This window comes from Hevea brasiliensis, unplaced genomic scaffold (genome assembly GCF_030052815.1).
Source record: "Hevea brasiliensis isolate MT/VB/25A 57/8 unplaced genomic scaffold, ASM3005281v1 Scaf232, whole genome shotgun sequence".
NCBI classification, from domain to species: Eukaryota; Viridiplantae; Streptophyta; class Magnoliopsida; order Malpighiales; family Euphorbiaceae; genus Hevea; species Hevea brasiliensis.
Window position 1 is genome coordinate 84,144 of NW_026614732.1, and position 14,935 is coordinate 99,078.

Sequence of the window (14,935 nt, forward strand, 5' to 3'; positions counted from 1 at the left end):
ATATATACCTCAGCTGTTCTCTTCCTCTCGGTTCTCCTTTCTTGAATGGACATCCTGCAGTCCTTCTCTACATAAAATCTTCGTCTTATTTGGAAGCATCTCATTTCCTTCCACGCAAGCCAAAATTCCTAAAGCCTTTGGAACAAAAGCCCCTCCCACAAACAAACATCAGCCAGAATATGTAAAAAGCCTTCACCGAGTCTCAATGGAAGGGAAGAAGGTAATTAACATGGAGATATAAATTGCTTTCCTGACTTTTCACCGTACATCCCTCTTTAGTTAACTTCTTTCAAAACTAGAAGTGCCTCTCATGGTTTCATAACTTATGCTATAGCTTTACAAGACTTCGAAGACTGAGTAGTCTCGTAAGTGTAAATCCTGTTCTGCTTCAAACTTTTCAATCCATCAAGGCAAAAGCTCTATAAAAATAATTTTGCATGCCTCTCCTTATGGGAAAGAACACCAGTACTCATCAAACCGTATGCACCTATCAATCAAAGCTTTAAGTGAAACAACAGCAAGCTCATTTTCAGCATCATTCATTTATTTAAGCAGCTCCTCGTCCTTATTCATCTGCAGCTGATGACAATTACCTTGGCATTATCATGGATGACAAATGCAGTTTGTATGAATATATTTATACCTGCTGCTTCCACTTTTAACTTCTTCCTTTCCTCCTTGATTTACAACAGCCTATATGCATTTGTCTGTTTCGTCAAAGTTCTTACTTACTTCATGGAAGAGGAATTCCACCATAATTGAGAAATCCCAGCTAATTCCACTAAACTGTTGGTGCCAAAACCAAAATGTAAAAATTGAAGATGTCTATGCATTCACCTTTTCAACTCAGTCAAAGATGGTGTTTAGGAGGGCTTCTAGATTTAGAAAGGCCATCCATTAACCTATTATATGTAGCAAGATCAGGTATAAATTCTCTATCCAGCATCTCATCCACCAAAACTTCTCCTTCCTTCCTTTTGCCCTCTCTTGTATACCCATATACCAAAGTGTAATATGTCATATCATCTAGTTCCAAACCCTTGCTAGAAGCCAATAATCTCAATTTGTCAGCATCAACTGTTCTTCCTACATTGCAAAGATCTTGAAGGAGATAATTAAAGGTCACAATATCTGAAATGATACTCTTCTTCAACATTCTTTCCATCAATCTGAAGGCTTCTTCTATTTTTCTCAAACCTTCTATTAAAGTGGTACAAGAAACCATTCCTCCGCAACTGATTCAACAACTCCAAAGCTGCTCAGTTGTTCCTTTTGCCACATAGCTTGTCCACAAGCATACAGAAATCAAAATTACTTGGCAAAGCTCGTTTTCTTGAAAAATCAATCAACGATTCACAAGCCTCCAAGACCATCAGCCAAAATCTCTCAAGTCACACTTGAAAACTCACACCCCAAATCAATCATCTGATATGCCATCTTAACCCCTTCATCAAACTTCCTCTCCTAAAGAACCCCATCATCAATGTATTAAAACTAACCACATTAGGACTACACCCCTTCTCTCTCATCTCCCTAAACAACTCTAAAGCCTTCTTAAACTTCTTATTCCTACAATAGCTACTAATCAAGATATTAAAAGTAAACACATCAGGCTTAACTCTATCCTTCAACATCTATTATATATCTCCGTAACCTTATCATGCTACCTTATCATGCTGCCCACATTTCACATGCCCATGAATCAAAACATAATAAACAGCTAAACTAGCCCTCCCATCAATCAATTTCCTCATGGTCTCAAAAGCAAGCAAGGCATCATCCAATTTACCTGCTTCACAATAGCCATTAATAGCAAACTGAAAAATGCGTTCAATTCTACGACAAGAAAATGTAGCCTCAGAACAAGGGCAGGGATTGGATGCCATGAAAGAGAGAAGCGAGAAGAGTTCCGAGAGGCGGTTGGTGATGGCAAGAGTACGTGCCATCCATTCAAAAGTCTCCTGCTCTCTTCTCATTCTCTTCTTCTTCTTGACAACTTTTATCTTGAGATTTGTGGTGTTTAATTTTGCAGCTTCCTGTACTAGTGAAGTTTGTGATCTCTCAGTGATTTATCTATTAAAGATACTAATTATAAGACTTGCTGTTCTTGGATTTTATCTTTTTCTGTGGATCTGTAGGACATTGAGTTTTTTCTTCAAGGACAAGAAAGAAAATAGTGGTGACCCTTCAATGATTAAGTCAATAATTTCAAATTAAATTATATGAACTCTTCCCACTAAGCTCAATAAATAGACCATCTAGATATATCTAACCGAAAAAACAAAGTGAAAAATAAAACAGGGAAACCAAACATCATATGGAAATATTTATTTAAGCAAACATCAAATGGCCAACTGCTAGCAATTCTCAAACATCTGACTGCTACTATTAACAATTCTCAAACATCAAATGGCTAAACTATCACACAATTTTTTTCTCGGTAATAGTTACACAAAAATGACCGAACACCATATTCATCATCTTCTGCAAAATCTTCACCACAAAATGAGGGGAGCTCATGAGGATAGGGCATTGACATATACACCTGCAGGCGATTTGGCTTGGAGCTCGACCCTTATCTGAGTCCACCTTACCATTGAGCGACAACAACCTGAACAGGATGCTGTACACCCACAACCCACCAACGATGTATGATTCCTCAAAGCCTCATTGCTTATCATATCTTCCAAAGCCACCAAAGCTGATAACCCATCAATACTCATCAACCACACCAAAATAAATGTCAGCAAAATTGATGGCCTCTCCATATCTGTTGCTGTACTCAAATATACAGAGTATGCTCACGAGCATGATTATTTAGAATTATGATTACCAAATACTTTGAACTTATTTAAACAACCCCAAGAGTTCAATTTTACTCCAAAGAATTCTAGAGATTTTGAGCTTGTCTCCAGAGATTTATTCCTTTCTAATTTAAGTTATTTTATTAGAGTTCAACTTCAACTATACAACTGCTGTCTTGCTTGGGATGCAATAAGATCACTCACATGGCCTCAATCATATCCTATGCTTTTATTCATATATTTCAAGCCACCTTGCCACACCCTGGACCAGTCTCGAATTAAAGCCACAGCACGCTGATCAGTTTTAATTTTAATAATATTAAAATTAGCTTTAAAATTATGAAATTTTTTTCTTAATTCATTTTTCTTAAATTTAAATTACTTTGTTCTTGAAACCATAGTTACCAAATTTAGTTCAGAACTAGATCGATTGACGAACTATAAATTAATGATTATTAGAAATTAATTAGATATTACTTTTATTAATATAAATAAATAAATTTAGCGAGCTACTTTTTATTTTTAAAATCAAACTTTCAATATTTATTAGATTACACATATATTTAAATAATATTTTTAAATTTCATAAAATTATTAAAAATATTCAAATTTTAAATATTATTACTAAATATTTTTTATTTTCAAAAATTATAAATAATAAATGAAATAAAAATATTTCTGTAAATCACTAATATTTTTATTAATGACTATCCTTTAAGATATTTATAAAATATTAATTAGATATTATAAAAAGTAAAAAAAAAAAAATTATGTCATTTTATAAAGTTGAATGCCTCTTCATATCTTTTGTTTTCTCACATATGCAGAGTATGCTTGCGAGTATGAATACTTTGAACTTATCTAAATAACTTCAAGAGTTCAATTTTACTACAAAGATTTTAGAGATTTTGAGCTTATCTCCAGATACCTAAGTTTTTATATTAAAGTTCTACGCGGATCATGGGCCTCGTAATTTAGATAAACTCCAACAATACAACTCTTGCCTTGCTTGGGTTGCAACGAGATGATCACTCACATGGCCTCAAATTTTAAATACTATTATTAAATATTTTTTATTTTCAAAATTATAAATAATAAATGAAATAAAAATATTTCTATAAATCACTAATATTTTTATTAATGACTATACTTTAAAATATTTATAAAATATTAATTAAGTATTATAAAAAATTTTAAAAATAATAATTTAAGGGATTTCAATTGATATTCTTCTCAACTTCACAAAATAAGAACCACTTAGATGTTGGCTTGAAAAGTCATACAAGAGTAGTATTCTATTTAGGATAACTAACTATAAACAAAAGAGAATGTGTAAGCTCTAATCTGGTTTAGGAATGAATATTTATCGATTATGTTTAAAATAATATTTATTATTAAATTAATAAATAATTACATTTTAGCAAACTTTTGGATATGGTAAATAGGAATGCTCAATGGCAAAAGTGACTTAGGATGGGATCAGTAGAAGAAAGCGGGGAAAGAGCAAAGAAAAAAAAGGACTTGAGGATCGCGAGACATAAAAATTGATGCATATCAAGTTTATAAATTTAATTAAAAAAATATTAAAAATTTTCGTTAAGATTAAATAAGTTTTAAATTAAATAAGTTTTTATACTTTTTAATTAACGCTAAATAAGTCTATACTTAATAAAATGTTATTTTTTAATAATATAATTTTATTTTCTAATTTTTTAAATAATAAAATATTAAGAATAAAAATGTTAATATTAAACAATTTTTGTTTACCATGTTTTTCAATTTTTTTTTAATTTTATTTTAATTAAAATTAATAAATACTTTTAATATTTAAAATTAAAAAAAATAATATTTTATTATGCATGAACTTATTAATTTAGCGTTATTAGAAAGTAAATAGACTTTTGTAATCCAAATTTTAATTTTAAACTTATTTCTGTATCAAAAATACATAGACTTACTTAGTCTTTCTTCCAAATTTAATTTGGATGCAAGTTTTATGTGGTAGAGTTAGTTGTGTTAATTAATGGGTGTGTATAGTTTCTAGGGTCAAAAAACTTATTTAATTATTTTATTTTGATTATAATTTTTTATTAAAAACTAAACTAAAATCATACTGATCCATATATCGAATCAAAATTGAATAGTACTTTAAAGTGGTTGGACAAAAAGAAAAAGATTTGAGTTAGTAAATATAAAAAAATATAATAAGTAGTTATGTATTTAATATGAAAAATACTTTAAAAAGAAAGTTTATCTTTTGCCTGTCTTGCATGAAATACTACTAGTGACTATTGGAGATGTTCACATCTTCTTTAAGTTGCTCTAGGAACCATTGCCAACTGTCTTTATCCTCCACACGCATACTAAAATATGCTAAAGGGAACATACAACTATTTGGATCTATTTCTACTGCTGATAATAGTTGTTTTCCATAAATCCCTTTTAACCAACATCCATTAAAACAACCATTTATAAGAAATGATTCCTAAGAGTGGATTCATCATTTTATTTTATTTATTTTAATTAATCGCGATCCTATGATTTAGATTTGTTGCATGTGATTTGTTAATAGTAATAAAGAAAGAAGCTGACAAACAGATGTACATCCTGGCAAACTCTCCCTTCTCTTCTCTAAATGTCACTTTACTCCCAGGATTAGTTCTTAAAATTTCACAATTGTAATTATGCAATCTACCATACTAGGCAGCCTCATCCCCATGAATCCTTTTGCTCTCCGAGCTTTGGCCATGGTAATACTTATGTTGTAATCATCTTTGATCCTCCCAATTAACCCTGTTAAAGTCAAGTCAAGATCATTTCTGAAGGTCTCTAACTAGTGTGAAGCAATCCATTTTGCAGTGACATGGTAGTTTGTAAAACTCTTTGCACAACTATGGTTCAATGAAGCTGTCTTTATTTTCATGGTTTAATCAATGGGGTCTTTAGTGTGTAGTTTACCTGCCCAAATCTTCCAGCCACACTCCTTCTTACATCTAGCTTGTAACACCTCTATATGCATAGTTACACTGTTCCGGTGACAGGTGTCGATCTGGACAATTAAGAATATTAGAACCATGTTTAAGACACCTAGAAAAGCCCTAAATGAAAATTAATAGTGATTACCAGTTAGTTAAGTATAAACAAGAAAAACAAAGTATAAAAAGTTAAATGAGCCGATGGTCACAGCAATGGGTGACTTTCCCAGGAAGTGACTGCGAGGTCAATCCTAACTCCAATTTTGAACGGGAAAATGTAACGCTGCGGTCCTAAGGACTATTGCGAACCTAGTGGAAAAGTGAAAATCACAGAAAAGAGTTAATAAGTAGGTCAAATAATTAGGTCATGACTCCGGAAGAAATACCAGATTATTTGCAAACTGGATCAATCCGACGAGGGGCAAATTGGTCAATTCACTCCTAGAGGTGACTCCTGACCTAACTGTCCAATAAAATCGAAGAAATGAAAATTTTGGAATAGAGAATTAAATTAAAGAACTATAGAAAAATAAAAGTTTTTAATTTCTACCTAAAATGCTCGCCACCTTGAAAAGAGATAAAATTGTTTTAAAATCCCTTGTAGTGTATTTAATGGGTTATCGGTAGGCAAAGTTCGGTAATTCATTAAGTATACTACGGGATCATGTTATGCTTTACAAAGGGGCTAAAACATGTCATTAAGTATACTATTAGACAATTAGGTCAAGAGTCACCTCTAGGGGTGAATTGACCAATTTGCCCCTCGTCGGATTGATCCGGTTTGCAAATAATTTGGTATTTCTTCCGGAGTCTTGACCTAATTATTTGAACTACTTATCAGCTCTTTTCTGTGATTTTCTTTTTTCCACTAGGTTCGCAATAGTCCTTAGGACCGCGGCGTTATATTTTCCCGTTCAAAATTAGAGTTATGACTAACCTCGCAGTCACTTCCTGGGAAGGTCACCCATCGCTGTGACCATCGGCTCATTTAACTTTTTTATGCTTTGTTTTTCTTGTTTATACTTAACTAACTAGTAATCACTATTAATTTTCATTCAGGGCTTTTCTAGGTGTCTTAAAGATGGTTATAATCTTCTTAATTGTCCGGACTGACACCGATCATTGGAATAGTGCAATTTATCAGGCTATGCATATAGGGGTGTTACAATTCTCCCCTCCTTAAAAACAATTTCGTCCTCGAAATTATGCCCACTATCCGTTCTAAAGAGTCATACGTTTGTTTTCTCATGTCTTTCATATATTTTCATGTAGCTTCATAATCTGAATAATGGTCCATAACACCTTAACCAATACTATTTACTCATCGATTGCTCACCTCGTATGCCAAGTTTCTTATGAGCTTCTATCATAAGTTAAATTCAAATTCATTTTAATTTTAGAGGTAAGCAAATCTGTGTGCTAATTGATCCACTTTTTCTATGACCTCGTATGATCCTATGAGTGAGAACTTAGTTTTACTCCTTTCTATATAATCATATAATCTACTTTCCTTTCAGTTTATGTAAGACTTTTAACAATCTAATACAACGTTTAATTTATTTGTATAACACTAATCTCCTCTTACTATCGTTCTATCTAATATTTCAATTCATGTTTCCTTATAGAATGATTGTAGTCATGTTAGAATTACTTACCTAATCATTGGTCCTCTGACCATTCTAGTCAACAATCTTGCTAATTTTCGTAACATTTTTCTTGTTTATACTTAACTAACTGGTAATCGCTATTAATTTTTATTCAAGGCTTTTCTAGGTGTCTTAAACATGGTTCTAATTTTCTTAATTGTCCGTACTGACACCGGTCACCGGAACAGTGCAATATACCAAGCTATGCATATAGGGGTGTTACAATTAGTATACTTAATAAATTATCGAACTTCGCCTACCGATAACCCATTAAATACACTACAAGGGATTTTAAAATAATTTTATCTCTTTTGAAGGTGGCGAGCATTTTTTGTAGGAATTAAAAACTTTTATTTTTCCATAGTTCTTTAATTTAATTCTCTATTTCAAAATTTTTATTTTTCCGATTTTATTAGACAGTTAGGTCAAGAGTCACCTCGATGGGTGAATTGACCAGTTTGCCCCACGCCAGATTGATCCGGTTTGCAAATAATCATGTATTTCTTCTAAAGTCCTGACCTAATTATTTGACCTACTTATCAACTTTTTTTCTGTGATTTTCTCTTTTCCACTAGGTTCACAATAGTCCTTAGGATCGTGGCGTTACATTTTCCCGTTCAAAATTGGAGTTAGGACTGACCTCGCAGTCACTTCCCGGGAAGGTCACCCATCGCTATGACCATCGGCTCATTTAACTTTTTATGCTTTGTTTTTCTTGTTTATACTTAACTAACTGGTGATCACTATTAATTTTCATTCAGGGCTTTTCTAGGTGTCTTAAACATGATTCTAATCTTCTTAATTGTCCGGACTGACACCAGTCACTGGAACAGTGCAATATACCAGGCTATGCATATAGGGGTGTTACATAGCTTGTACCCGCTGGAATTCATTTTTTGGAAAAAAAAAAAAAGTTCAAATCTATGCTTAATCCCATAAACCCTGCATGCATCTTTAAACTCATCTCTAGTTGATAATACCATACCAACCTTGAATGTAGGATCATCAATATCCCTATCCATATTAAACTCCAGAAATCTAACCTTTTCCCCATCACCCTCATAATCTAAGTTAAAATGCAACTTATCTGAATCACCATATTCAGAATCAGTATCAGCTGCTCAAACCTCAAACTAGCCCTAATACCTTCATTCCTCATTCTTTCCTCAGTTACTTTAGGCCTACCCTTCTGATTTTGCTTTTGATTATTACTGTCATTATTAACTTCAGATTCCATGAAGAACATCCTGAACATCTTTATTTCCTTCTTCCATTTCATACTCATTATCATGTAATTCATCATCTGTCCGAGCATTTACCCCTTACCTGTTGGGATTTCCCTCTTCAACATTCACTCCTTCTCTTGCATTCATTGCATGATCCCCCCCACTATGACAAATATTTACTTCTTCACATGGCACATCTTGATTATTATTGCCAAGATTCCCCATATTTTCTTCCATAATGCCATTAATATAATCATCAAATCTCTTACTCCTTATTAAAGCATCAATATACTCATTAAATCCATCATCAACATTTACTTCTTTTGCCCTTACACTACCATCACTATTCTCTTCATTTATACCATGTTCACTGATACTAACTTCACTTTGTAGATCATTTACAATCTTTAAAATCAACATCAGCTTCCCTATCAAATAATAAATTAGCATGATTAGTGGTCCAACTAAACTCCCCAAGTTCAATTGTTTTAGCTAAAGGCTGCATTGGGATGTTAGTATATGCTACTGTTTCTTCCTCAATCTCTAACCAAACTAGACTATTTTAAAAAACTGTCATCAATTTGAAATTCTCTTTTTAAGTCTTCAATTATCAAATGCTCAACATAAATATTCACCTCACCATGTTCAACAGCATACTCACACATTGTTGCTACATCACAGTCATAACTTAATGTCATTAAACCACCCTTATAATCAGCACTTGGAACCTTCCAATAATACCTCAATAAACCATGCAACTTCAAGCCCTGACATAATTTATCTATCCTTACTAATGACATTTCATCATCTTGACAGAAAGGAATTATCTAAGTAACTCCATTATAATAGCCCCACTCTCCCTTAACCCCCTTAACATGTAATATTATAGTAAAAAACGTAGAACCATCAAGTCTTGTAACATGCAATAATTTGGCCACAATAAACAAACCAAATTTAATACTTAGCTACCACAAGTACAAAACCCTAAATTTTTTATAGTCCACAATGATAAAACCCTAACTTTTCAACTGTACATAAAAATTTCTTTTTTTCACTATCATCAATAGAAAACCCTAAACTATTACCAAAACATAACCTTTTACTCTCAAGAAGTATTTAATGGGTTTACCTGTCAAGGGGGTAGCCATATTCTTGTGGGGCTTCTAACCTCTGCAAATATTTGACTATCTATCCCCCACCACACCTTCGTCCCTTTCAATGTGGTCTTACCCATATTATATTTGTCTATTAGAAAAAATACGATAAAATAATACTTTCGATGAAAAAGTCAAGAAAGTAACACTCACACCCGACAAAAGAGAGATGAAAATTGTTTTCTCTAAACAAATCTTAACTTTTCACTTTGGTTAAATTAGGGTTTGTTTCACGCCTATGTCATTGAAGAAGATGATAAACTAGAGAAAGGTGAGTGACAGGAAGGAGACGAAGAGAAGTTTGATAGAGATAGGCAGATTCACAAGGATTGACTACAATCTCATCTGAAAAGTAATGCGGGAGTGGAAGATGAGAGAGACAGGATTTGGGTGATGTAGATTTATTTTCATTTAAAAATGACACTTTGGATTTACATGTAAGCAAGTCACTGGAGCTCATACCAGATTCTGGTTTAAAGGACTATCATTGCAATTAAAATGAAGTTAAATGATTTTATTTTAACAAATTGAAATTTAGGGACTAAATTGAAAATACTCCTAAAGTTTAGGGACTGATGATGCAATTTACCCTAATTATTTATATTTATATGCTATTATAATTATGAACTATATATAACATTGTATATTGATATATTAAAATATCTTATAATTATTATCTTTCATTTCTATATTTTTTTTAAATAATTTTAATTATAAATATATTAAATAATTTTATAATTATTAATTAAATATTAATATATTATATAATATATTTAATCTTTAATTTTATATGTATTTTATAATTAAAAATTACATAATCAAGAAATAGTTAAAAAAATTATTTTATTATACACTATAGCAACTAATTTTGAAGTTATATATGCATCTTTTCTCTGCAATCACTTATTTTCAGCATCATACATTTATTTAGGGGGTATTTGGTTCACTTGTTGAGTGCAGCTAATAACTAATAGGCATCCAAATAGGTGAATTAGAGTGTTTGATAAATTTAAAAAATTAAAGTTGATAGCTCATGAGTAATTGATATAATACCTATCAGCTGCAATTTGTATTAACTATATTTTTAGAAATGTTTCTCATCTGCTAATAGCTGATTGATTTTATTTTTTATTTAGACCATATTATCCTTTTTCATTTAACTTAAAAATTAATATTATTAATATTTTTATATTTTTCATTTTTAATTTTAACATCTTAATTAGCGCATTACAACTTTGTTAAAAAAATTTTATTAATAAAATAAAATATAAAATATTTATTTAGTATAAAAAATACATTTTTTAGTCTAAAAAAATAAAATTAATTATAAATTTTTTCTTTATCAATAATAATAATTACTTTATTATTTTATAACTATATTTTTAAAGTTATTTAATTATTTTTTAAAGCATTTAATTATTTTCTTTTTTCAATAATAAAATAAGTGGTATAATATAATAAATGATATAATATATTAAATTAATAATTATATATTTAATTTAATAATAAAATAAATAACATAATATAATAAATTTATAATTTTATATTTATTTCAATAATAAAATAAATTATTAATTTCTTTCATCCCTCCTTGATTTACAATAGCCTGCATGCATTTGTCTGTTTCTTCAAAGTTCTTGCCTACTTCCTCGAAGAGGAAATTATATTATACAATATAGCAACTAATTTTGAAATTATATATGTATCTTTTCTTTGCAGCCACTCATTTTTAGCATCCTACATTTATTTAAGGGGTATTTAGTTCTCCTGGTAAGTGCAGCTGATAAATAGCTAAACAAGTGAATTAAAGTGTTTAATAAATTTAAAAAAATTAGAGTTGATAATTGTAGTTTGCATTAGCTTTATGTTTAGAATTGTTTCTCATCGACCGATAGCTGATTAATTTTATTTTTTATTTAGACTATATTATTTTTTTATTTAATTTAAAAATTAATATTATTAATATTTTTATATTTTTTATTTATAATTTTAACATTTTAATTAGCGCATTATATTTAAGCAGTTCCTTCTCTTTATACATATCTTTTTTAATTAATTCATATTAATAATATTTATCATAATTTATTTGTTAAATTAATAAATACTAAATAATACCCTTTTTTAAATATTTATAATAAATTTAATATAATTAATTTTATTAATTTGCTAAATAAATATTAATGCTCTTTTACATATAAATAATATTTGCATTTTTAAATTTTTTTATATTATATAGTTATTAATTTTATGTACAATTTTCAAATTTTTTATATATAATAAATATTAATTTTTTTAATTTTATAAATTAATCCTTATATGTTTATTAATTACAAAAATATAAAGGCTTATTTATAAATAGTTATAATATTTAGAGTTATTTTGTAAAATATATGGATGATTTTATAATTAAAAATTTTTTAAGGATGGCAAAGTAATTAATTTATATTTTTAAGGATCAAAAAATAGTTGGATGCTTATTGGAATAGCATCCAACAGTCAAAAGCAATTCTAAGTAGCATCCAATTACTTTTCAGCAATTACCTCTTTTTTTTTAATTTTTTATTTATTGATCGCTAGTCATATTAGTAATCGGTTCTCTCTCTTCCACTTTTTAGTAATTTTTTTTTTCAATTACCACCTTTTTGACAAAAAAGTCCGTTGCATGCGCTAAAGTTAATATCTTCATATACTTGTATCTGCGTTGTTAGTTTTGACATTAGCTTTTGTCATTAACAGCTTTTGCATGGGCTAGAGATGATAAAATTAGTGAAAAAGATACATAATATCTTTTACTCGTTATGATATGTAATTAGTTTTATTCACCAATGAAAGTCTTATCATCTCAAGTTGATGGCTCTCAATATATATAGTTAATGATTGATACTTGAATGCAAAAGCAAGACACAATACACTCAAACATGCTACGAAAGTGAAGATTTGTCGTGTAAATAATTTAAGAGATCTCAAATGATAATTTCTCAGTGTTATACAAAATAAGAATCAAGACATGTTAGACTGAAAAATCATAGAAGTAAAGAGTAGTATTTTGTTTAGGATAACTAACTAAACAAAAGAGAATTTGCAAGCTCTAATATGATTTGAGAATGAATATTTATATCCTAATATTTATTAACCATGTTTAAAGCAGTAGTTATTACTAAGATGATAAATAATTGCATTTTAGCAAACTTTTAGATTTGGTAAATAGGAATTCTTGTGGGAGAAAATGAAGTAGACGACATTAGTGAAGATGATTTGGGATGCAATCAGCAGAGGAAAGAGCCAAAAAAATAAAATGCAATGTAGAAGATGCCATTATTAATTTGGCCTAATTATAAAGTAAATAAATTTATTTAGCCTAATTATAAAGTAAATAAATTTATTTAGTTTAAAATTTAATTTTAAGTTTGTTTGACTCTCCATTAAAATTACATTGACTTATTAGATTTTTTATTCCAAATTTAATTTGGCATGCTACTTATAATAATTTTAATATTAAACAATTTTGTTTGCCATGTTTTTCAATTTATTTTTAAATTTTATTTCAAGTAAAATTAATAAATAATTTTAATATTTAAAATTAAGAAAAATAATATTTTATTATAAAAAATATTTTATTAAGTGTAAACTTATTAATTTGGCCTCATTAAAAAGTAAATAGACTTTTTTAATCTAAAATTTTAAATTTATTTGACTCTTGATTAAAATTACATTGACTATAATTTATTTTAATTAATTTAAATCTAATGTCTATAAAAAAAAAGCCAAATAAATTTTAATGGATGAGATTTAGTTCTATCATTTAATTTTATTCTCACAAATCTAAAGATGAAGAAATAAAGTTTAAAAAAAAAGTGGAGATTAATTGAAATAAATTTGTTCTTTTTTTAATTTTTTTTAAAATAAAATTCTAAATTTAATAGATGGAATTAAATCCTCATAAAATTAATGCTAAAACTTTTTCATTGTTATTATTTAAAAAAAAAACTAAAATTAAATGACAAATTAGAATTAAAATGAGAGTGGAATCTAATTAAAAGCAAACTTAAATAAGTTAGAGAATTAAAATTAAAGTCAAAAATAAAATAAAATTAAAATTAAAATTAAAGTAATAGTGAAGATAACAATCTAATTAATAAAATTATATTTTTGTACATATATTTTTTTAATTAATTTAATTTTTTATTTTTATTTTTTTAAAAATTTTTATAGGCCCAAAAAAAAATAATATCTATATAAAAAAAATTTATTGACTCAGACAAAATATAATATCTATAAAAAAAAATTATTAGCTCAAATAAAATCTAGTGTCTTAAAAAAAAATTTATTGACTGAGACAAAATATAATATCTACAAAAACGAATCAAATTATGTTCATTGCAATGCTTTCAAGTAGAACGGTAATTAAGACTAAATATCGAGGTAATAGTAGAATAGGTTAAAAAAAATGAGACAAATATTCTCAGTTTATTTTTTTTATATGTGCATTATTAAATCCATTTAAAACTCATTAAAATTTAAAATATAAATATAATTAAATTAATCCATTTATTTTATATATTAGTTAATATGAAATAATTTAAAATATTTTAATTAATTAATTAATTACGTAAAAGAAAAAGATAATTAAATAATATATATAAGAGTGCATGATTGTCCACCTATTCATATTATATTTTTATATATTATACAAATGTGGATATCAATATTAATTTCACCCATCAATAGCCATTTAACCCTAAATAATCTTAACTAACCCATTTACCTATTAATGTTTAAATTATTGAAGCGGCTACTATAATTATTACTACAATTATTTATAATTTTTGAATTAATATAAAATTTATTATAAATATAATTCAATTATTTGTATTAACAAAATTATTGACGAAATATTTTATTATTAATTAATTTTTAATTAAATATTATATATAATTCTTATAAAAAAATATATGTAAATCTGAATTAAACTACGTGTACTGTCAAGACCCAACCTATGGGCGGACCGTACTAGGACACAGGCGACCTAAAGCCCCAGGCGTAGTAAGCCTAACTGTTCATTTACCCAATCTTTGAGGCCCATTTGGGCCCAATTTCAAGAAAACAAGCGGACAGAGTCCTACCATAAAT

At 28.5% G+C, this 14,935-nt stretch overlaps 1 pseudogene; it reads right to left on the reverse strand.

Moving 5' to 3' along the window:
• LOC131176739 (pentatricopeptide repeat-containing protein At2g36240-like) lies at nucleotides 1-2,504 on the reverse strand (annotated as a pseudogene).
• Between the last annotated feature and the right edge of the window lie 12,431 nt (nucleotides 2,505-14,935).